Source organism: Nannospalax galili, unplaced genomic scaffold, assembly GCF_000622305.1.
Source record: "Nannospalax galili isolate Female #2095 unplaced genomic scaffold, S.galili_v1.0 scaffold44, whole genome shotgun sequence".
Classification (NCBI taxonomy): domain Eukaryota; kingdom Metazoa; phylum Chordata; class Mammalia; order Rodentia; family Spalacidae; genus Nannospalax; species Nannospalax galili.
Genome location: NW_008355789.1, coordinates 5,076,561 through 5,102,397, shown reverse-complemented (window position 1 = coordinate 5,102,397; position 25,837 = coordinate 5,076,561). Strand labels below are relative to the sequence as shown.

Sequence of the window (25,837 nt, the reverse complement as noted above, 5' to 3'; positions counted from 1 at the left end):
GGAAGGAAGGAAGGAAGGAAGGAAGGAAGGAAGGAAGGAAGGAAGGAGCTGTACCTTTAAGAAGTTCAGCTCATAAACACCAGTTTTTGAAACCAAGGATTAGCAAAGAGGAGCCAATAGAAATGCTGTAACTTGAAACCAACCCACACAGCATAAAAAGAAGAGAGACCAGCAGCGCCCAGTTTGCAGGACAAGAAGCTAATTGACTGGAATGTCTGCTGCATAAGCTATAAAGTAAGTACATAAAGAAATAAAGAACAATATGAACATACAGCACCATCGGTTACACAAAAAGGCCTGACTGTCCGACGCCACACTGCACACCAAACAAGAGGGGCAATTGTCTGAGGAGGAAGGAATCATTACCGCCCTTGTGAATCAAGTGTCTGCCAGGAAGAGGTCTCCATCCCGTGGCCCTGGCACAGTGGCACCTTTGGCCCTCCAGAGGCAGGCTGGGGGGCTGGGCAGATGGCTCAATGAATAAAGTGCATGCATGAGGACCTGAGTTCATATCCACAGAACTCACACTGTGAGTGGGGGCACATGTCTAGAATCCATGCTGAGGAGGGAAAGGCAGAAGGCTCCCTAGAACTCACTGGCCAGCCGGTCTAAATGAACTGGTGAGCTCCAGGCTCCATGAGAGACCCTGTCTCAGAAAATAAGGTGCTGAGCAACAGAGGAAGGTGGCCAACACCAACCTGCGGTCTACACACAGGCATGCACAAGCAGACACACACCACACACACACACACACACCTCACTGCACAGTGACAACCTCATTTCTCCAGCCACCCTCACTGCACAGTGACAACCTCATTTCTCCAGCCACCCTCACTGCACAGTGACAACCTCATTTCTCCAGCCACCCTCACTGCACAGTGACAACCTCATTTCTCCAGCCACCCTCACTGCACAGTGACAACCTCATTTCTCCAGCCACCCTCACTGCACAGTGACAACCTCATTTCTCCAGCCACCCTCTCTGCACAGTGACAACCTCATTTCTCCAGCCACCCTCACTGCACAGTGACAACCTCATTTCTCCAGCCACCCTCACTGCACAGTGACAACCTCATTTCTCCAGCCACCCTCTCTGCACAGTGACAACCTCATTTTTGCTGAAATGCACTCTTCTCTTCAAGTTTCACCAACAGCTACTTTCTGTGACTAGGAAATTGCTTCACTGGCTGAGGATATAACAACCTGTGCCAAAGGGGCGGAGGCAGGGAAAGCACCCATCCCAAAGGGTCCACAGCTCAGAGAAGTGTCCTGGGGTTTCTCGCTCTCTAACTTAGTACAAAACCACTTTCTCTTCTTTCTACCAGTGTAAAAATAAGTCAGCACGGTGCACAGACTGCTGCTAAGAGGAAATTCCTCAAACAGAGTTTTCTGATGCCAGCATCGGAAGCAACCAGAGCAGCAGGTGCAACAGGACCTGGAGTCAGTAGATGCAAGTTCAAACCCCTGCCCTTCCTCAAGAGCTGGATGAATTCATCAAGCCCCTTTCCCTTTTCCCATCTCCAGCCTGCACCTTCCCTGGGGTTACTGAGAGCATAAAGTGAGACAAAGCCTTGGAATTGCATTTGGCAGGAATGTGATTCTGCAACTTCATCTAAGTGGAAACTCTGAAAGTGCCAGGCGCAATCTTGTATGTGCTGTTGTCTGCTTGGTACGCAGGAGAGGCAGAGGATTAGAAGGTGCAGTTTCTGGCTGGGGAGAACTCACAGGCTAGTTAGAGTTAAGACTAAGAAAGATCTGGCACATGTCACTGGAGATAACAAGTCTAAATATTCTTCAATCACCTGACTTAATTCTTCCGCACTCAAGAAACTCCACTGGGTTTCTACCCAGAAGGCTCACAGCCCTGAAAATAATAACAACAGAATGGATGAGTGGCACCTCACCAACCACCTAAGACAGAGAGGGAAGAGGAATTCCCTCTTGTGCTTTAGTTACTCTATGAATTCAAGCCATGGGGAGCACCAGGGCCCCAGAGGAACTCAAGTCTGGCATGACAATTGAACCTTATTTCAAGAGAAGACTGCAGGCAATAATACCTTGAGAGCCAGAGCTGGGAACCTCAGGGTCTGAGCCCTAAGTTCCCAAGCCTGAAAACCAAACAGTTAGCAATATTAATAACAATTTTTTATATGCCAGGCACAATGTTAAACCTTTAAGCACATTTTTTTTTTTCATTTGAAGCTCAAAGCAACCCTAAGGGAAAAGTAATTTCCTCATCTCTTTTGCAGATGAAGAAAAGGAGTCCATGACATTAAGCAACACGACAGGCTCAAGGTTTGCACAGCTTGCAGGAAGTGAACCGTGCTCTGAATCCAAACAAATTGATTTCAAATTCCATGCTAATTCTTATCACCCTGTGATTATTTTATTTGTCTGGTCTCTGTCCATTTCACCCTCTACTGATTGTTTCTTGAAAACCTTTCTTTACAGAAGGACCAAAACCAGTATGGATCCCCACTCTGGGGGCTCCTTGCAAGCTACAGTTGGCAGAGAAAATGTAATTCAATATATACCCTCCCCACACAGACAAGTTCATGTTCTACAAGGAAGTATTTCATCCAGGGAAGCTTGGTGATTTAAAAAAAGGGCAGAGATCTAGACAAGACAAGAAAGTCTGGAGTGCTTAATAAATATTCAATCTTACTAAAAACAAGAAAATACAGTTAAATGCTTTGTTTACCTCTCACCTACTGAATGAACCAAGTTTTTAAAAAGAGGAAGACAGCAGGTTGTGATTCTGGTTTCCTATCTAAGAATTCTAATTCAAGGGCATGAAGTGCTTGAACAATGTTTTGGGAGAGCTAGTGTTTCAGTTAGGTTTGTGATCCATTTTTAACTCTATTCTGCGTAGGAGATGTGAGATAAAGCTCTAAAATTATCTTTTTGGAGTACGGCTATCCTGAGCACTGCTGGTTGGAGATGACCGGATTGACCTCAATTACTTCTGAATTGTGTTGGTGCCTTTATAGGAAAACCAACTAACAATGATCAAACAGTTCCTTTCCAGACCCTCAGTTCTCTTCACTGTCCAGGCTTACACCAGTAACAGTCTTGTTGCTGTAGCTTTGTGGGAAATTTTCAAAGCAAGAGATCTGTGCCTTCTAACTTTTTTCTTCTTTTTAGAATTATTTTAACTTATCTTCAGTCCTCTGCATTTACAGTATGAATTTAGAAAATGACTGTCAATTTCTATCTAAGAAAATAAAAAATGCTGGGATATTTTTTTAAGGTTCATGCTGACTCTAATGTCAATTTTGCGGAAGAGTTAACAATATTGAATCTTTTGATCCATGAAAATGGGATAGCTCTTTATATTTTAAAGCTTTACAGTTTTCACTGTGGAAGTCCCTACTTATTTCATTAATTTATTTGCAAGAATCTTATTCTCTGAGTGAAACTTGTTTTTTAATTCATTTTTTAATTTTACATTTACTTTGTGTGTGTGTGTGTGCACGCACGTGCCTCACATGCATGGAGGAGTTCAGAGAACAGCTTGTAGAGATCTGACTTCTTTTACCACATGGGTCCCAGGAATCAAACTCAGGTCATCAGACTTGGCAGAAAAACACACTGAGCCATCCTGCCAGTCCCTGAAATGGTTTTCTTAGTGTTCTTTCTGGAGGGTTTATTGGTGTATATAAAAATACAGCTGATTTTGCATATTGATTTTACATTCTGTAAGCTTGCTGAATTAGTACATTTGTCTTTGAGGTACATGTGTTTGTGTGCTTCTCTGGATTTTCTAGTACTAGCCCAACCTGTCTGGCAATTTTACTTCTTCCTTTATAGCCCAGATAACCTTTAGTTTCTGAATTGGTAGCATAATTTTGAATAGAACAAGCAAGAAAGAACATCCCCATCTTGCCATCCAGGATTTTAGGAGGAAGCCACACTCATCAAGTGCATAAAGAAGTCTGTACTGAGGCTGGAGAGATGGCTCAGCAATTAAGAGCACTGGTTGCTCTTCCAGAGGACCCAGGATCAGTTCCCAGCACCCACATGGCAGCTAACAACCATCCATAACTCCAGTTCCAGGAGATCCAATGCTCTCTTCTGACCTCTGTGGGCACTATATGTGCATGGTGCACTTACACACAAGCAGGTGAAACATTCATACACATAAAATATGAATAAATATATTCAATTTTTTTCTTTAAAAAAGAAGTCATCTACCCAAGCACTAATCTTTCCCTGAAGACTTTCACAAGCAGAGCTGGATAAATATTTTCTTACACTGATGAGCCATTTCTTACACAAATGGAAAGCATACTTGCAAACTTAAAAATCAATGCATGTTTTTAGTTAAGAACTAAAAATATCAGATTTTTAAAAAAGAAAATCACTAACTATAAGAAAGCAGCAGCACCTCAAATAATGACTGGTTGAAGTGGAGATAAGGAAGAGACAGGCAGGGCAGTTTGCTGGGCCTGAGGAGATGCTGGCCTCCGGTTACCAGCTTGCAACAGGCTCCAGCTGGCCTGGCTCAAAAACCCAGAGTTTGCCCTCAAAGGTCTCTACCCTCCACTCACCCCAGCACCCAGTACTGGGAGGACTGATGAGAAAGGGACTCTAGCTACCAATCCCAGACCCTCTTCCCAAGCTCCACAGGGGTCTGAAGACAAGGAGCCTCCAACCTCCAGTAGGAGCCTACACTCAGCAGTTTTCATAGAACAGACTCTTATCTTACCCAAAACAGCCAGGCTTCTTTTTGAAAAAACTGGGTTCCAGGATGGCAACAATCAGCATCTAGCACTGTTTGAAAGAACCCACTGGTTCCAAAGACCTTGCTTTCTCAGCAAGTACAGATGCCCCAGCAAGGGCCATGTTCACAACATAACTGCTGGCTCTGACACACTCTGACGTATCTTGTACACAGTACCTGCGGAGAACAAGTGCTGTTTACACTAATCAATCTGCTCACAGTGGCTGAATACCTGCTATACATAGAAGCAGGCACCCACAGTGTGTCTATGTTTATCTTAGTGTCAGACACTCTATTGTGCAGTGTAATAAATCTCAGACAGAAAGACAATTAGATAAACAAATTAGATGTTACAAGCAGGGATTTCATAGAAAATAAATATGAACAGAAAAAGACTCCCTCAAAGGACTTAAAATGGAGCAGGAGAGAAGGAAATGCTGAAGCAGGAAATGTGGGAAGAACACAGCTCCTCCCCTAGCTTGACACAAGTTCACCCTTTACAGGGTCTCTGTGCAGCTCTGACCACCTCCTCTTCTAACCACGCTCAGTGGAAGTGTGACAGCGGGCCTCCAGCTGCTCAAGGGAATATCGGCTCCCCAAGAGCCACCTGTCTTTTCTGATAACCACATTTAAAAAAAAATATTTTATTTATTATTTTTATTTTATGTGTATGCGTGTATTGCTCGCATGTAGGTAAGTGCACCCGTGTCGCGTAATGCCCAGGGAGGACAGAAGAGACTATCAGATCCCCTGGAACTGGAGTTACGGACAGTTGTTAGCTGCTATGTGGGTGCTGGGATTCAAACCCGGGTCTTCTGCAGGAACGCTCAGTGTTCTTAACCGCTGAGCTATCTCTCCAGCCCGATAACCACATTTTATTGACAGCCATTCCTTAGTTCCCGATCTGGACTCACTTGTGCATTGCACTGCCACAGCCCCAGTGCCAAGGACCCAAGAAATGTACCAACTTCCCTCCCTCTAAGAGCTTTTACCATGCAACATAGGAGCAGGCTCTGGCCTGCATGTCTTCCAACAAGCTTGGAAAAGGTGTAGAGGAATACGTTATCCAGGGCAAGCAAGTGCCTACTATCCCTTCACCCTTAAAGATTCCCACTACAGAAAGCACCTCTGGATGAGAAGATACAGAGACCAGGGCTACCTAAAAGGTCCCAGAGCCTCCAGCTATGCGGCAGTCAGAGACCCTACAAAATGGGACCATCTTACAGGCAAGGAGAACAAGACTTAAGTCAAGTAACTTGCCCCAGATGGCACAGCTGGCAGGGGCTTGCGGTATTTTGGCTTGAGACTTAGAAAGACCCAGCAGCATCACATTCGAGTGCTACACGGTCTTATTCCTCATAAGGGAGGGAGAACTATGCAGCTGCCCCTCTTGTTACCTGCTACTAAAGATGAGGTGCTAGGGAACCGAAACTTGAAGACCAGAAAAAAACTGACATATATTCTAAAATATTACTGGACAATTATCTACTAAGAATGCTGTCTTAAAAATGCAAAAACTACAAATTAAACTCGAGCTGGTTTCTGAAGTGCTTTTTAGTTCACTTATCTGTACAACATGTAATCAGACCCTGCTTGAAAGATTACCCCAATAAGCTTTGAAAAGAGCAGTCATTAGATAAAATCATGAAGTAATTGCGGGTTCTTGGGGTAGGGAGTTACTAATATGGATGCTAATTTCATCTGTGCAGCCACGCTGATATCACAGCCAGGGTGCTCCTGAAACGGAAGTTCCTTCAATAGGGTCCCATGGTACCCAGTTCTGCAAGGTGCATGACTGGGAAAGAAAGTATGGAGGTTTCTGCTCAGCTCCTGGTAGCCACAAGGCTGGGCCTGAAGAAGTCAGCATGATCTCTACCAGCCACAAGTCTCGGTCCTGATCACAGTGAACGCTCCAGGAGTGGGGCTGGGGAGATGGTTTAGAGGGTAAGAGTGCTTGGTCTGCAGGGATGGGAAGCTGAGCTCCAATCCCCAGTACCTACATAAAAAGCTGAGTGTGGATGTGGCCCCAGCAGGATTCTGAGGGCTCAATGGCCAGTCAGCCTAGCCAAAAGGGCAAGCTTCTCAAGGCAGCAAAGCTGATGACAGAAGACAAGCCAATGTCTTGCTCTGGCTTCTGCGTACATGTGTCCACACATGCAAACTCACTAACTCCAATGCACGCAACACACACAAACATGTACACACAAAAGCAGCAGCCTGGGATGGAGAATCTGAGCCCTCACCCTAGCAACAGGAACAGAGCAGACACTCCCCATCTCCCCCAAAGATATTCTCTAGCGATAGGTAAGTACACCATGTATGTAACTATTCCTTCAAAACTGGCATTTTCTAACTGCATCAGCACTTGTGTTGCGAGAGAAATGATCCATACTTCAACAGACCAGTAGGTGAGAATTAGACCTCCTGCTTCTCTGAAGCTATGACAGAACAGTGACGGAGAAAAGGGAAAGTTAGTGTAAAGAACAGGGAAGCAGGGCTAGAGAAATGGTTCAGAAGTTAAGAACACTGGGTGTTGTTCTTGGAGAGGACCTGGGTTCAGTTCCCAGCACCTGCATGGTAGCTAACAACCACCTGTAACATCTAGTTTCAGGGGGTCTGACATCCTTATCTGGCTTGTACAGACACTGCATGACAAAGGTACACTTAAATGTAGGCCAAACATTCATACACATATAATAAAATAAAAATTTAAAACGAAAAGGGGAGGTGAGGGTGAAAGGAGCTGGAGGCAGGTGGATGAGGTTGGGCAAGACAAGAGAACACGCCCACCACACACTTCTGAAACACCTGGGAAACCTCCGCCAACTGATACCCAGCTTCGCCACCCAGGATGATGAACAGCTTTTTAAAAATCCATGGAAACTATTCTGAGAAGTCTCTATAAAGCCATTTGCACCATTTTCCATCTACCATGTACCTAGAACCTGGAGTCAAAAGATGAAAGTCATGATCTTCCAGAAGAGCTCATAGTTCAGGGCTCCAAAATTCAGCAAGAAAGTTGTATGTATGTATGAGTGATTGGTGCATATGTGGGGAGCAAGGAACAGGCACACCGCTATTTTCATCTCATGGTGGTACACACATTTGGTAGATCGTCAAAATGAATAAAAACCCTCAAGCAGGGAATTGTATACCCTGCATAGAGGACGTTTATTACCAAGGGTCTGAAGGCAGAATGTCTGGATTTAAACCCAGTTTTTCCACTCACTAGCTCTGGGTCTTAACTTCTAAGCCCCCAGATTTTCTCAATCTATTTATTAAACAGAGATATAACAGTATCTGCCTCCTCAGATAGCTGAGAGAATGCGAATGAGTTAATCTAGGTAAAGTAAGAGGGTATGAATTATGTTGATATCTATGTATGATTCTCTCTCAAAATCCATGGATGACGGCTGGTTCCAGGAACTCCCCTTATCCCTAGGTGCCCAAAATCTGAGATGCTCAAGGTTCTTCTATAAAATGGTATAGTATTTGCATATCACCTGCGACCACCCTCCCCTACACTTTAAATATCTCTAAAGAACTTAGAATACCTAGTACAGTGCAAATGCTAGGTAAATACTGTCCATGGTATTGTTCCAAGTAATGGCAGGGAAGGCAAAGTCTGTCGTTCACTACACAGGTACAGCTTCTTGTTTCTGAGTACCTGTCTGTGGGTGTTTGCAGAGACCGGGTACACAGACGGCCAACTGTACACCATTTCCTCAATGTCAAGGCAGAAAGGAACAGGGCAGGCCAAGGACTGGACACACTGCCTCCCTCACCTTTAACCCTTCCTGCATACTAGGAGGTACATGATACCTCCTGGGCCCTGTGTGATTTCCAAACTTGTTCTTATCATCTTGAAATTGCTCATTTTCATTTTGTTAAGCTCATGGGCATCTACAACACAACACAACACAACATGATGATGAAGAGTGTTTAACAAGGGACACAGCGCTCACATTCTCACAGCCCAAACAAACCAAGGGTCTTCACCCGTCTGGGTTCCCTGTGGCTCCTGCCCCCTGAAATGGCGGCCATGACAGTGAACAGACACGACTTTGTATTCTGCTTCTTCCCGTAACTGCACTTCCTCTCTGAACTCCAGCATGTCCCATAACCCCAGCGAGTCCCTGCTGCAAAGCCCTCTTTTAGGGTGCTTCAAATCCATCACTAAAGTAGACAACTGCTTCTAAACAGGCTGTGACATGTCTGACTTATAACTCTCTGAGATCGTGGTTTGGGTGAGGAGAAGGAGAACGCTTTGGGAGTGGAAGAAGAAAGGAAATACAACTGTGTCTTTCTTTTGAGGAGACAAAGTCCTATTAGACCAGAGCTGTGGATGGGCCATGGGTGAGGGAGGGTGGGGGCGACACACAGCCACTGAGGGTGCTGAGAGGAGGAGGTTGCCCCCCGCCCCGCCACAACAGCAGGGTCCTGTGGGCTGAAGGAAATTATTGTAGGGCAAGAGTCCTGAGCATAAGGCATTCTAACTGGATCGTGTCACATCCGCCATCGTACTTAAGACCTTTGTCTCCAGACTCTGACTGATGAGTGTATATGTTGTGCACAGCACCCTTCCTGACCTACCGCCATGCCCCCCATATCGCTTGCTGTCTCCTCTGACTACACAGCCCTGAACTCCTACCACCAAGTGCCTGTCCTCTCAACTACTGACTTACTGGGTTCCTCCACCTCTCCTCGCAGGAAGCTTTAAGAAGCAATCGTGGCCCTCAGGAAACGTGCCATTTGAGAAGAAGGCAAGGGTGTGGAGTGTGTGTTTTAGCTCTTAGAAACCCAGTAAATCACTTCTCTGTGGGACATATTCTTAGCACATTATGTCCTATGTTCTAAAATCGGCCTTCCAAATTTTCATTTTACAGCAATATACACAGAATAAAGGTATGTCAGACATAAATGTACTGCTTAAATGAAGGATTACACGGCTGTGGATACAGCACTGTGATAGAGCACTCATCTAGGATCTGATCCCCTAAAAATGGAAAGGAAGAGAGGAGAGTGGATTAAAAAACAGTAAGTCCCCCGTGCATCAACAGTGAAGCCAGCATGTCCAGAGCACAGGGGCAGCAGCGAGCGGTGATCTTTACCACTGCATGGCTTTCAACAGCCCTCTGTCTCATCGTAGTCAACATCTCTTCCAGATTATCTAGCACAATCTTAGTTCTAAACTTTGGCTTTTCTTCTCTTCATAAATCCTCAAACGTGCCCAGATGCCTTCAGAGTTCCCAGACTTCCTGTGAACCAAAAGCAACAATGAAAGTCTGGAACATCTGCGGAGCCTCACATGAAGTTCAAAATATACTTCCAGCAACTCTGCACGGCCTGTGTTTGCTGCAAGCCTGTGTGTCTGCCTCCCACTCGTAGCAAAACCTGAGAAGATTCAGTTGCTTCACAGTGTTCCCAAGTCAATATTTGGCTGACTCACACATTTTCTCATTTCCACCACAAAGCATGATAAAGGTTACAAGTATTTCCGGTGCAATTACAAATTGCATCTGCACACCCCAGTTTGTGAGTGCCCCGGGACAATTTCACACTGCTCTGGTTTGGGGTCTCCTCACCGCTCTCCAAGCCCGAGAAACCCAATGATTCTGCATCTCCTTTGACGGCACAGGTGACACTGACACTTGCTTAGAGAGGACAAGGGAAGGTGTCCAAGGAAGGCACACACAGAAGGTCAGTGTCTGGAGCTGGGTTTGACTGACCCTCTCCAACACAAACGGTTTTCACCCCATAAGAAGCTGGACCCTTGACTCTTGATCCATGGTAGCTGCCATATTCCCAGGACACTCCAAAGGCCAACTTAAACCTTTTGTCTCTGAAAGAGCTTGTGTGAGAACTACTTGCACCACATTGACTTGTATGTGTGTCCCCGCACAGGTGTGTTTACCTGTGTGGACATCAGATGCTGATATCAGAATGTCTTCTTCAAAGGTTCCTCTACATTTGAGATCCGCCTGTCTCTGCCTCCTAAGGGCTGGGATTAAAGGCATGTGCCACCATGCCTAGCCATCTACCTTCTTTTCTGAGACAGGGTCACCATGAACCTACACTGGCTGGCCAGGAGATCCCAAGGATCTTCTTGTTTCTGCCTCCCAGTGTTGGGGTTACAGGTGCACCAGCATTTTACACAGGTTCTGGGGATCTGAACTCAGGTCTTCATGCTTGTGTGACGAGCACTTTACCCACCCAGCTATCTTCCCAGCTCCACATCCCTTAGACAATGCCAGTGATTTAAGAGAAGCAGGATGTAAAACTAGAAATGAGGGATTTCTCAGTGACAGGTGACACCACTCTGAGCACACCAGCTGTGCACTGAAAAGCAAGCACTTTCTCTGTAAGAAGAGTTTGGGACAACAGTTAAAAACAAAAGGTACTTAATGGTTATTAGATGCCACTACCCACTTGCATAGAAAGAAATGAGGGCATTTCTTATAATTTCCTATATGTTGCCTGCCAAATTCCTGCCTCCTTCCTAGTACAGAATCCTCAGTGTTTTCTTTGTCACCCTGATATACCCCATGTCATTATAAACAAACGCCGCTTTCTTTGCAGCTAATAACCACAATGTGTGGGTAAGAAACCTCTCCAGTATAAATCTGTGGGGACAAGGCTGCATTGTGGGCATTAAATAATTATAACAATGTGACATGGTCAGAGGATTGTTTCTCAATGGCCCTGCTGCACTTCCAACTTTAAAGCCACCCCAAACTCTCTTTCCTGGCACTCTGTCGATGTGCTCGGCTATGGGGAAACAATTCTCATTCTTTATAGTTCAGTCCTATTGAAAGGAGCTGGCAACGTGGGCACTCGTGAAATATTAACATGATACATTGATTTTTTTTATAAGTGTGGCCAACAGTGGATCAATTATATTACTATGAAAAGCTTTTCATAATTCATTTGGGGGGCATTGGGATCTCATTTCTGGATGGCACTTGGATGATGAAGTTGACAGTTTTGAAGAGGCTGGAACTCGTGGGCAGAGAACATATTAAAATGTGACAGAATAAACACGACAGTTGCAAAAAATGGAAGATGTTTGCATCTGACAAAATGATTAAAACTGGGCACAATGGATCAACAAGTTGGTTGTTCAATCCCAGCTTCTCACCATAAAGAAGAATAGGAAATCCCTAATGCTGGTAACTTATTCCCCCTCTGGTTGACCACTACATGCCTATCCACACCTCTCTTAGAAGATGAGAGGAGAAAGGATCTTGAGTTATCACTGCTCTGAGTAAACTAAATTCACTCTGTTTGGGTTTTCAGGGATAAGATCTCCCACACTATGAAGCCCAGGCCTTACCTGGCTCTGTCTCCCTTGCCACTATGGCTGACATAAACTCTGGTTTGGATCAAGTGAGATTCTGTGAGTGTAGCAGAGAACAGAATTCAGTTCACAGAGCATAAAGCCCAAAAGAACCAGCATCTCCTGGCTAGTGTGAGCCCCAGGAGTGTCCAGCCCAAGGAGCCTCTGATCCAGCTGCTGGTGACCAGAGTGAGCTTCTCTCTTAGTGTGTGGTGTACACAAACCACATATAGATCAGGGGAGGGGAGGCAGTTCATCGGCCACAGGAACAAACACTGCTCCAATCCAGCAGGGCTCTGACCTCACTACCCGGCCAGAGACAGTATCTTGACTGAGTGGGGAGGGGTCTGCAGTTGAGCAGGGAGGGGGCTGCAGTTTTCAGTTCTGCATTCTCTACATTCTCACGCAGTTCTTCTCCATTGCAATGGCTGCATCTAGAGAGTGGGAACTGAGCCTTGCTCATCATGAGATCCCCTTTCCTGGCACTGGAGATGTGCACAGGTGTGGCAAACCAACAGCCACAGGGTGTGCGTGCTGCCCACCACTCTTGAGGTCTCATGTGCAGAAGCTAAATTCTTCCTCTTTCTTGCACTCATCCGCCAGAGTTTTTAGAAGTCACCCAAATGACCTCTCCCTGAAGGTTTCCAGGACTAGGACTTCACATGGAAATGCCCCTAAATACATAGGCAAATGCTTTCAATGACTTACAGCTTAGAAGCTAACAGGACGCCCCCGCCCCCCGAAAAGAAAAAGAAGGTGAGGAGAGTCAGATTGTTGCAATAACCCTGAAATCCCCTAAAAAATACATGTTCAGAAAAAGGAATCTCAAGGCCAATGGTAGATAGCCCTGACAGGATTTTCAAACGGCATAATGGGAACATGACCATGCAACCTCTGGGATGAAGGCAGGGGGCGGCCAGGTGGTCAAAGGATGCAATGGTACCATGCTGATTTAAAACTCACAAGTGTAAGCACCGTGCAAAGTGGGGGTGGGAGCCCCTCAGTAGGTATAAGAGAACACAAGGTGGCCCCTAGCCTGTTTCACCTCAATAGGGCCCCTTCCTGGGTTCATAAGAACCCTCTGGCTTCTGAAAAACTGAAGATTTCAGTCAGGAGCAAATCAAAACCTAAAGTGCAGTAATGAGTCATTTAAAAGAACTATGTTCATGATCTTGACCTGCTGCCTTCCCTGAGCCAGGGCACTGTCAAGGACTTCACAGATGTGCAAGATAGGCAACAGCCTCCTATGTGTTGGTCTAGCTGATATCTCTTCTCTTATACACCCCACTGCTAAAAACACAAGAGAAATGTTTGGCCCTGATGAGGTTTAAAGCACAAACAGGCAGGGCACACACATATTCATCTATACACACGTGTGCACACATGCGTATGTTCAGATGGTCTAAAATCACCTGAATGCTTCTGAGTATTACAACTTAGTGCAGTCACCATCCAATTGTTAGTCACTTGGTTACACCTGACTGAAAATGTGCAGCTGGAACTACTTATAGAAACATGCCATCAAATTGGTGCCCAGTAGTAAAGAAGTCAGTGTGCACGCTACAACCATGGGTGAGCACTTCACACTGCTGTATCCTGAGTCTGTTATAGTTCTAGGATCTCTTTTTCAGATTCTTCTACTAATATGCATACGTTCTGAAACTGTTTAATGTCCTACAATAAAGTAGAATTGGAAAAAAAAATTTATTGGGAGACAAGGTCTAGCTACTGTCAAGGCTGACCTAGAATATGCCAACCTCCTACCTCAGTCTCCCTAGTGTTAGGACTACAGGACTGTATCACCGCACCCAGCTAAAAGTTGGAAGAACAAACCAAATGGAGCAGAGGCAGTGTTGCTTCAGAGGCAAAAGGCCCTTGCCTCATCCCCCAGAGGACCCCACGATAAATGCAGGCCATGGCCTCCCCATCCCAGAGGGAAGGAAAAAGGAAAGGCTCCCAACTCTGGCAGCCTCCTGGAAGAGAGAAGATCAATTTCTTTTTTCAAACTCATCTCCACAACTTCTGGAAAAGAGCTACGGAGCCACAGACTGAAACCTACCCTTACCTACAAACAAAACTTGCTTTGATATTGCGCAGCCTGCCTGCATCTCGCCTTCTTCAATAGTGGCTTATCAGCAGCAGCATCTCCATTAAGCATTTAGTCAGCAACCATTAGGGGCCCAGTTCTGTGCCAGGTGCCTCTCCAGAGAGGAATGAAAGGAAATGGCTTGTACCTGATGAGCATACACACAGGGAGAGAGATACACAGAGAGACAAGAGAGACAGACACACAGAGAGAAGAGCAAGAGTGAGACAGCTTGGGATAAACAGTGTGGATGAAACTCTCCACAGCTGTTCAACTCACTGATTCTGAGTCACCCCGATCTGTTCTTCCCCTCCATAGCACTGGCTCCTTAAAGGTTCCCTGAAACCCACAGAAACCCTCCTGATCCAGTCTCCAAGCTCCCCTTTCATACCAAGTTCTCTGGCTAGACTGGCAGGATGCAGGTGAGGGTGTGGGTGCTGGAGAGAGGGCACATCAAGGATTTCACTTGTACCTCTGTGGTGCAGGCCAGAGCCTCCTGTGTACTCTTATGCTGACTCCTACAATCTTTTTTCCCCAGGCACTGTACACACATCTATTTCAAAGAAACAAACTACTTTCAAGAGCTAGGGTGGAAACCAGCACTCAAGCATGATCCCAGTGGCCCAAGACATCACACACTTAAGACAGAAGGCCAGATGCACTCCTGGGGCATCACAGGCACCAGAGGCCTCTACTCTAGATGTCTACCACCGTCACAGCGTGGTCTCCAGACTCAACCAGACATCCTCCATCCACAGAGAGCACACAATAACCTACACTGTCGGCAAGGCCACTTTCTACTGCTCCCTGTTGTCAGACTGGTGACCAGTGAGAGGGCTGGGCCACAAGCCATGATGATGGGGAATCCGAAAGCGTCTCAGAACAGTCTGCTTGTTTGGGACCAACTGTTCAGAACCTGAATGTTGAGCACACCAGAGGGGCAAGAAACACACTTCTTAGAGCACTCGTTTAGGGCCTAGGCCCAGTGGTCACCACCTCCTGACCATGACCAGGAGAGCCAGACCTGGGCGGGACCCCCACCTTCCCCTTAATCCAGACCTCCCTAATCCAAACAGAGTCTGGAGAGTGCAAAAACCTTAGAGTTCAGTGAGCGGCCCCTCTAGTACCATGCCACCTGGAGTCAGGAAAGGAGGAAGACTAGCAGACCTAAAGCACCCACTCTGAGCCACACTCGCTGAGCCCTCGCTGGCCTTGCAAAGAAGGAACACACTGAGGTTCAGAGAAGTGAAGGGGTTCCGTTCACACACAGCCACACACCGCTTACCTGGTAAAAAGCAGTCTCTCGCCTCCAAAATGAAAAAGCACAGTTCTTAGCCTCAATGGTATACTGGCTATCAAAAAAAAGGCACCTCTGAGAAAAAAATGAAACCCAGAAACAAACGGAGAGACACAGAGGCAAGCCACAGTGAATGTTTTCTCCTCACCCCAAACTCGGGATGCACAGCAGGGAAAGCAGAATGCACCCCACAGCACTTCCCCCACCTACCCCTCTTCTTTCCCTCTCACCCCCTTATGTGACTCACCTGAAGCTTCCTAGCCATGTATCCTCATGGGTGACTGAAAGCTGCCATTTCCATAGTCACCTAAGGTAAAGAAACTACTTTCCCTGGCTTCCTCCAGATCTCCCACTCAAGCCAACTAGCTCTTCCAAGGCCATGTCTGCCATCAGAGCCACCGGTGAAAGTTCTCCAGGAGCAACCCAGGATGCCCACCACACTTGACCTGTTTACAGACCAGGTGCCCTGGCAATAACAGAACACCATGGTTACTCACATAGACCCTTTCCTTTTGGCCGCCCACAACACTAGCTCCTTCTTCCCAGTCCAGCCAGGTGCTTTCAAAGGCATGGTTCTGGTGAGTTCTCACTGCATTTGAAATCTTGGTGAGCACAGAGAGGCCTGCCCCTAAGTCCGTGATGAGTGAGCCTCCAACCTCTCAGCCCAAAAGAGCACTAGTTCCACCTCCCCAGGAACTTGGGACTGACACCTAGCTTGGGGTCTCCATATATTTTTATTTTGTTTTGTTTTTAGGGACAAAATCTCATGTGGCCCCATGTGGCCTGGAACTCCCTATATAGCTAAGGGTGACCTTGAACTCCTGAGTGGCTGGGGTTACAGTGGGCACCACAAACTCAGGTGTCTTCACACTCCTAAGAGAGACTAGAGAAAAACTGTAGGTTTCCAACATTCCTAAATGAAGCTTTCTCTTGATCAATTACATGGATTACACATTGGATACAGTACTTGAAAGATCAGCATCATTGACAGTTTGAACTGGTTTTTATACGCCAAGGCAGAACATGTCAGTCCATTCACTATCTTTTATATCTGTGGTCATATAAAGCTTGAGCTTCTACAGGATTTGAAAAGAAACGTGCCCATCATTTCCCCTTCCCAGTGACCAACAGAAAGCAAGTGCCTTTGTTTTCTTTTAAGATGTGGTCTCACTGTGTAGCTCCTAGATGCCTTGAAACTCGCTGTGAAGACCAAGCTGGGCTCGAACCTACATTGATCCTCCTATCCCTGCCTCCCACGTGCTGGGATGACAGGTGTGTATGGACCAAGCACATCCAGCTCTTTTAACTGTCACCATTTGAAAATTCTAATGACAATACCAGGTAGGGATTAGCTGTACCTGCTGAGATGTACTCTTCCAATTAACCACTGAGATCCAGCCCTTTGCTCTCATTCATTCCCAGGCACTCACTGAGTAAGTAGTGACAAGAGAGTCATTTCCCCTGCCATCCCTGTAAACCCAAGAAGCCATTTTCTGAGTCTACAACCACAAGCCCAAAGCCCATGTGCATCACTAAGATGGTATTTCTGAGCTCAGTCCTGGTCCTGAGGTGAACACTAGCTGGTGTGGAGCCGTTCTACGTGTGATATCAGGCCAATCACAGGTCTCTGTCAGCACAGGCAACCCAAGAGTGACATGGACAGACTTTTTTTTAACATCACGAAGAAAAACAAGCAAGGGGCACCTCTTGCTGCTTTCTGATATGCTAAAAACATCATCCTAAAACTGCTAAACACGAGACAGAATTGGGGTTCTCCCTGCCCCAATACACAGATGCATGTAAAGTCTAAGACCACAGAGGTCCCATAATATCTTCCCTGGCTGGGATATTTGGTTCACTTGGGTCTACTCATGGTAAGCAAGGCCACTCCCTTACGAACTCCCACTGATCCATCCCCACCTAGTCTCCGAGTCGCACCTCAGGCTGCCTTTCCTCAGGGATCCTAGTTAGATATCTCTCCCAGCGCCAACTCTCCCTTGGTATGCTACCTTGACATGAGGTAGGAACACACTCTGGGTCGAGGGAAGACCCTGGCTCCATAGGTGCTGATGGTCAACCAGGGCAAAGGATCTGCACAGGCTGTTGTTGCAATGTCCTCCATTCCCAGTAGGAAGCATAGCATACTACCATGCTCCAAGAAACAAAAATAAGACTGGCTTTTACACAAAGGCAGGTTCAGTGATTCGTTTAACTGACAGGCTTGCTCCAGTGGCAGCATCAGAAACCTCCCTCCCACTAGGTCAGATACTAATTCTCTGCAGGGACCAGGCCAGCACCAGCACTGTAAGTTCCTTGGAGAGAAAGTCCTGCAATGTTACAGACTCTGTACCCTCACACTGCACCATCACAGGAACAAGGCTGACTTACGGAAGGAAGCTCCAGACAGAGAAAGGTCTGCTCTAAACCCCAGCAGGGCAGCTCTTCATCTGGCCTGGCTGTGACAGGGCACGTGCCATCCTTGTCTGATCATTGTAGGTATGGCTGTCTAGCTTATGTCCACTGGGACCCACCTCTGGAGTTCAGGTGAGGCCAGTGCCTCTCAGATTATCTGACTTACAAGGAAGAGGCTGGCCTGAGTGCTTTGGATAAGCAGAGAGAGTAGGGGCCTCGGAGGCTGCTGAAAATGTCCTGGAGAGCTGGGGATCACTTAGGTAACTTCCAGCCACCTCTTCACAAGTGCCTCCCGGCATCCAGGGGCACAGCAGCCACAGGAAGAGGAAGACGCAACAATCCAAGGAACTCATCTCAGGGCCAGGCTAGAAGCTTTCTTGGAAGCCTGGGTTAGGAACTCTATAGTCAAAGGTCATGCTTCTAAAGAACTTCCTGACAGAAGCCCATGGTGACATGTATGGTGCTCTGGTCCTGAGCACTACTCATTGCTGGTGATCCTGCCTGATCTGGGGGCACTACGCCGCACACAGCTAAGATCTGGGCTTGAACAAGAAACCTCAGGTTGACAAAAACACCCAGAAGGTTGACAGAGGAAAACAGGACTCGACCACCAAAATGGCCACAGACACAACTTTGCAGCTTTCCTTAACGTCAGGGGTCCAGTCCTCTCAGCATACCCCTCATCTGAGAGAACCGTGCACCCTGACCACCTGCCCAAGCTTAGCCCTTCACAGAGTAACTGCTCCAGCACCCATGCCTATATCAAATTCCCAAGCTCCTGGACTTCTAACAAGGCTCTGCTCCGGGTTATGGAAGATTAATTATCTCCGCCCCACCCACCAGAGGGGCTAGAGAAGCTTCCTTCATGCCTTGGGGGCATTTCCATAAGGACAAGGCAGGCCAGCCTGCCAGGTGCAAGTCCAAAGCATACTAGGTCTTTGGGGGAAAGGGGGGAGCCAGCCAGGAGCTGCAGCTTCAGTAGCCTCTCCTGCAGACAGGTCTCATTGGACCTCCAGGTTGCCCAGTCAGTCTGCAGTAGTGAAGCGCAGGAGACTGGATTGTGCCAGCCCCTCTTTGTGTTTCAGTGGTGACACTGCCTTTTTATGTCTGCCACAAAGAAGAACAGTATTATAGGGGGTAAGAACACTGGGAGGCTGGGGCTGGGGATGCAGGATGGCGGTAGAGCAGTTGCCTAGCGGAGAGAGGGAAGGAAGGAGAGAGGCTTGTCTGAAGATCAGGCAATGTGAGGGCAACCACATCAACCACACTTATGGCATTCTTCCTTCTGGCATTAGTTGCACACCTGCTAGATACAAGGCCAAGTTCAGAGACAGAGGAAAGGGGTGAGAAGGGGTCAGTGAGGCCCAGTACCTGGTCCAATCTGGAAGGCTTTGGCACCACTGTATGAAGGGAACAAGAGGAGCTCATTTGAAAGAGGAACCCAAAAAGTGAAGGCCTTAGAGTCCTAGTACCAGCCCTATGGACTGAAAGAGGGCTTGTCACCGAACATCTGGGCTCTCTCTTCAGATGGGTCCCTCTGATGTCCTCAGATTCTTCAGACTCACTCCTGGGAAGGACTTAACTCTAACAATGTCCACACTCATTGAGACCGACCCCAATGCTTATGCCACACTCGGTAGACATAGGGTGTTTCTCCCTGGGCCAGACCTCATTCCTTTCCCTAAGATGGCTCAGAATTTAAATCTCCTGTTCTCAGTCAGATACAGTTGCTTCCTCCTTTTCTAACTCTGCATTGTTTAGAATCACAAACCTCAAGCAGGTCAAAGTGGCATACTCCCTTAATCAATCACTTCCAAGGCAGAAGCAGGTGGATCTCAATGAGTTCCAGGCCAGCCAGAGCTACATAGTGAGATTCTGTCTATCAATCAACTGGTCATTCCCAGGTCTTCTGCCTGGGCTGGTACAGTCTCACAGCCACCATGGGAAATGGAGCTCTTCTCAATTTCACAGATAGACAAATGGCAACTTAGAAGCTCAATGTTTTCAACACCAAAAATAACGACGACAGAAACAGCTAACGACTTTCAGTTAGGTTTATGGGAATGGAAGGTTGAAAGCAAACCACACTCTGAAAACTTGGATCGGTCAGCCTTGTTACCTGCCGTCTCAAGAGGCTGGGCAGCTGCCGACTGGCCATCCCTCCATGAACAAGATAAACCGGCCAGCCCTGGCAGTTCTGTTCAGCGTGCCCCTTATTTTAGCGTCAGAACAGCTTGGCACTAAGGCCCTCTTCCTGCTCTACTTCCAAAGGAAAAGGGCTTATAGAAGGAGGAAGAGGACAGCACCTCCCTGCAGAGATGCCAGGAACCACTTCCACAACAGCTACTACAGAGCAAGTAGTTCAGCAGCATTGTGGTGGGTCAGATGGAGCCCACAACAGAGTGCTCTGGGGTCAGTCACTCTGAGATGCAGGAATAAAGCCCCCAGAGGAAAGCTGTTGCCCCACTCCCCCATCACCCCCAAGCTCCCTCTGGGTCCCATTTACTAGCCTGCAATGACCTATAATTTCCCTGTCTGTATTTGAGGCCAGTTGTTGGCAATTCCTAAGGGAGATCACTTAAGCATGAATTGCTAAGTCTCAGGACGGCTGTGAGCAACCTGGGATGTATGGTGAACAGTACCCCTTCTTTTTTATATTTTATCTATTATTTTTATTTTATGTGTATGAATGTTATGCCTGCATGTAAGTAAGTGCACCCGTGTTGTGCAACGCCTGTGGAGGACAGAAGAGTGGAACTGGAGTTACAGACAGCTGTTAGCTGCCACGTGGGTGTGTGAGTGCTAGGATTTGAACCCAGGTCTTCTGCAAGAACAGTCAGTGTTCTTAACCACCAAGCCACCTCTCCAGCCCCGAACAGTACCCCTTCTTCCTTCCCATATGAACTGAGGCTGTGTGCTGCATCTGTTTAAAAAAGAAGCTTCTAGCTTTTCCCTTCAGCTCACATTATATATTCAAAGAAAAACACGTGGTTCACAAGCACTGGGTAAATGAGGTCACACCTTGGCTGTGGTCACATGGGGCTGTCTGCACAGATGACAACCTGCTACCCAGCATGGAAAGCAGGGGCATAACAATCAAATGATCCGGGGACATTCTTGGTAGCTATGTGTTTTTGGTTCCTGACAAGCACTTAACAACATTAACTACTCCACCTGAACAGGTAACTCCAGGAAGGACTCCCTCTCATAGGCTTCTCACACAGAGATCTTCACCATGAAAAGATCTACCTTTGTAACACTATGTCATCCTGAGACAGCAGAACCCACATGGTTAACAGTTTCTATGTACTAGATGCAGACTCTGTGCTAAGCCCTTGACGTTTATACCAACACAAGCACTGTTGCTCAACCCATTTTACAGATAAGAAAACTAAAACCCAGAGAGTGGTTAAGCAACTTGAGTAAGGTTACAGAAGTCACCAGAAAGTGACATAACCTGGTATAAACCGGGACTGTGCTTCTAGACCCAGCAAGCCACATTAAGCGCTCCTACGACACTGACTCCTACTGTGTATCACACACAAAGAATCAGGGAGGTAACTTACAGGAGACTGCATCTGACTTCACAGAAACAGAACTGAACCCAGGTACAAAGAATCCACTACAGGCTGACCCACTGTACTTCCCTAGGACAACTCCTAGGACAAACGCCCACCTCCTCCTCATAAGGCTCCAAGGAAAAACCACACTACAATTCCCAAAGGCCAACTTGAGCAGCTAATGAGTTTATTGAGCTTATTTACAGAGCAGAGTGAAGACTACTTACAGGAGTGTGGATGACCCCAAAATAAACCACCAGAATAAACCACCAGAAAAGTCTGACCCCAGCATGGATGAGGACTTCCCTGTAGCTACACAGAGAGAGTGCCCTCTTAGATTAACCTCCCAGTCTACATACTCAAGCATCTCCCAAGACCACGAGGCCACCCATGCAATTAGAGCAGAATTACATCCAAATAACTGGAATCTCAGGTGAGGGTCCCATGACCTCCCCACCCCCTCCTATGAGGGAACATCAACACTTAACAAGCCCGATCTCAGGGGTCCCTTATGAAGATGACGGCTGTGATAAAGCTGTTATACTCAGAAGCTATTGCTTTACACCTGATCAACTCAATAATGTACATACGTATTACACCTTCCAGATACCTTTGCAAAAGAAGGGAGTTTTCATACTTGGGGGTTTTATTGTGAAAATTAGCATAACATTTCTGACCGGGGCTGCTTTTCTCAGTCTTTTCACATCATTTTTTAAAACCTGCAATGCAATTTGCTTCCCCAGTAAAACTGTGATACATTTGATTCATTTTGTAACCCATACATTACTAATTACACTTTATAAATTTTTCCCTTAAAAGAGTCTTGACTATGCTTTATGGACACCAACCCACAAATTCATTGGATTGCTCAGCATCCTGCAATTTCCAGACAATTTCACAGTTGCAGGAACTGGAGAGCAACATGTCTGCAGGTCCAGAAACTGATGAAGACGAGTGAATTCAAACACAACCTGATGACGACTGCCTCTTTTCCACTCAACGCTCAGACCAGCATGATGCTTAGACAGCTTACATGGTGGTGCAATCACAAAGGCCTTCAAATCTTCAACCAGAATGGTGGAAACCACACTGTAAAGCCTGGACTCTGCAAAGCCAACAGGATGCTGGTCATGTTTTTACACGTTTGGTGCAATCTTTAGACCTGTGATGGAAGGCCACTGATCAGGTAGGTGTTCTAGCCACTCACCTCCTCCTATAAGGGTATGGAGTCTTTGGGGGAGAGGTCAAAAGGACCCTCCCTTTCACTTTTCAGACCAAGGACAAGAGATGCCTAGTATTTCCAGCCCAGAAACTCCCTCCTACTTCTAGGGCCTGTGCAGCTCAGCATCCTACACCTGTTCCCTGAAGCTCAACCAAAGTCACTGGTGTGCATACCCTCTAGCACAAGGAGTGGCCCAGGGAAGCTTTGGGGGGACTCCATGAATATTTAGGAACAGGTGTAGTCTCATTCCAACATGAGAGTGCTGTCATTGTAACTGAACTAATGAGACTCTTACACAAACCCTCAATCAATTCAATTCAAAAAACTCAACAAAATCCCTAGTGACAAAAATAAAAAAAAATTCCCAAGACCACCTAATCAGCCTGGAAAAGCAGCAGAGGGAACTGTAAAACTAACTTGATTTAAACAGATCAATCCTCAGAAAGGTACAAGGGGTATCAATCAATGCTTCTACAAGTTTCCATGCCTACTAATCCTTATCTAATTATAGGGCACGGGGTTCTATAGACAGTCTCGATTTCAAAACCTCCACAGGTTCTCTTAAAACCACAATGCATGCCAAATGCATACCACCACTCGTCTATCACTGGTGGTGAGCGGTGCATTATGAATCAAACATTTTGCAAAGGAAAGGAAAGGAAAGCACGTGGCACAGATTATGGCTCTGACTTCAGTGGGTCTACATCAGAGATAGTTGGAATTTTTTTAATAACTGTAATGTTTTTACAATGACTGGGATATGTTGCATAATCTTTAGTTCTAGATTCAAAAAAGGAATTAAAACACCCACAATGCATAATTATGATGTAACAGTTACAGTGATTTGGACCAGGGCTGTGATTCTGAATAAAAAAATTTCTTGTAGTAAAAACCACCCACCTCATAAACCACACTTAACAAATGTTCTAATGTCTCTAAATTAAAGGATCAGCTTCCTCTCAAGAAATAGGTAGATGACTCAGTAAAGTATGTGCCATGTAATCACGAGGGCCTGAATTTGGATCCCCGGCACCCATGTAAAATCAGCCAGGTACGGTGGCCTATGGCCTCTAATTTGAGTGTCAGGAGGTGAAGACAAGAGGATTCCTGGTACACTAGTCTCCCAGAATCCCAAGCTCTAAGTTCAGTGAGAAACCTGTCTTTAAAAAAGAACAATTTATGTGTATGAGTATTTTGCCTACATGTATGTAAGTGTACCATGAAAATGCAATGACCACAGAGATCAGAAGAGGGCATCAGATCTCCTGGACCTGGAATTACAGGTGGTTGTTAGCTTCCGTGTGGATGCTGAGAACCAAACCTGGGTCCTCTGCAAGAGCAGCAAGTGCTCTTAACCTGAGTCACCTATCTAGTCCAGAGAAACCCGTCTTAAAAAATGAGGCGGAGAGCAACAGAAGGAACCGGACCACTGCCCTCCACACACATGTACACACCCACAAAGACACATGCACACACACATGAAAATGTACACATATATACCATACACACAAAGAGAGGTACGTAAGTACATGTGTTGACTGTATTATGTATCTTTATTACTAGCATTTGTCCCTCATGTAGATGACATGCCTGCTTTGTGACAGAACTTTTGTGTCTGCAATTGTGAAAGAGATTCACCATATCCACACAACAAATCATGAAAAGGTCATGTGACCCCTGCCCAAACATGTCTCCCTCCATACCAAAGCAGAAATCTAGTTTCTCTTTGTAGGGCTATTAAACTTCAAAAATTAATTATATTTAATATACTTTAATATATCATCCATTACATCTAGGATCCACAGGTCAAACTACATCTTCCTGACCACAAGCACTTTGCACATTCTGTAAAACCACTTTTGTAGCCGGGTGTGGTGGCGCATGACTTTAATCCCAGCAGAGGCCGGTAGATCTCTGTGAGTTCAAGAACAGCCTGGTCTACAAAGTAAATTCCAGGCTGACTGGGGGTACAGGGAGACCCTGTCTCAAAACCAAAAAACAAAAAACAAAACAAACAAACAACCCAAAAACCAAATATCTGTGGGCTCGAGAAATGGTTCATCAGTTAAAAGCACTGATTACTCTTGCAGAGGACCTGGGTTCGATTCTCAGCACCCACATCGTGGCTAAAAAACATCCGTAATTCCAGTTTCTCAGGAATCCAACACTTTCTTCTGACCTCCTCAGGCACTGCACAACATGGATGCACTTACATATATGCAGGCAATACACTCATACACATAAAATAAAAATAATAATAAATAAATTTTTTTTTAAATCATTTTTGTGTCTTTGCAGTCTTTTCTAAGCCGGGTAGAGGAGGCCCCAACGCCTCCAGCCCTGTGTACGGCACATGGCTCCCTCTACCATCTGAGCTATCTCATGCTGAAGCACTCTGTAGTTTCTGCATTCTCTCAGACAAGGGCTTTCTTTGGCACCCCCACCCATGTATGCCCAACCATGCAAAGAACCTGGGTCTATGTATGTACCAGGGACATGGAAGAAAGACAGGGTAGTACTATGCATCAGGTGTGCTCAACGGAAGGCCCAAGGCAGTGCTGACTTGTATGGGAGCAATGTGTGTGACTCTCAGCACTTTTGCCGCCAATAGAACTCCACACTAAACTGAAGAATCTGGTGTCTACACCATGGCTTCAGAGCACCTTTATCCTCTAATCCTCTGGACCACCTTTCTTACTTCTCCAGCACAAGCAGGTGCCTTTTCTGGATTCTAAGTTAAAGCCACATGGAGTGTGTGCTCGCCACGCTTCCTGTTATCTCAAGACACTACACAAACATGAGACATTCAAGGGCATGGCTACCCCCAGAAAAGAACCTACCCCAACCTCACCTGCTCACTCACGAACTGGGCTCTTAACCAGCTGCAGTTCAGCTCACGGCCCTTGCATTCAGTAGAGGAAATGTCTCTATTTTTAACAAAGAAGACATGATTAAATCATAGTAAATGTCTTGTTTACTATATTAACTTCAGTTTTCTGCTTAATATGCTCCTCGAAGAAAGAAAAGAGGCTCTGATCTCAGCAGATCACCAGAGAGTGCTGAGTTCTGGCCTCCTGCTGGCCTCCCTCTGGCAGAAGGCCTGAGAACCCAGGGGGCTGCCTGAGAGCCCCTGGACCCTACCTCCACATGGTAAAGCCTTTGAGAGGGAACTGACACTGATTCTAACCACTCCAACAGCTA

General features: G+C 46.3%; 1 protein-coding gene across 7 annotated transcripts in view; it reads right to left on the bottom strand.

Annotated features, from left to right (window-relative positions):
- Positions 1-25,837, bottom strand: part of Tead1 (TEA domain transcription factor 1) — a 257,187-nt gene that overhangs the window by 113,964 nt on the left and 117,386 nt on the right. The gene's annotated exons all lie outside the window — the stretch shown is intronic.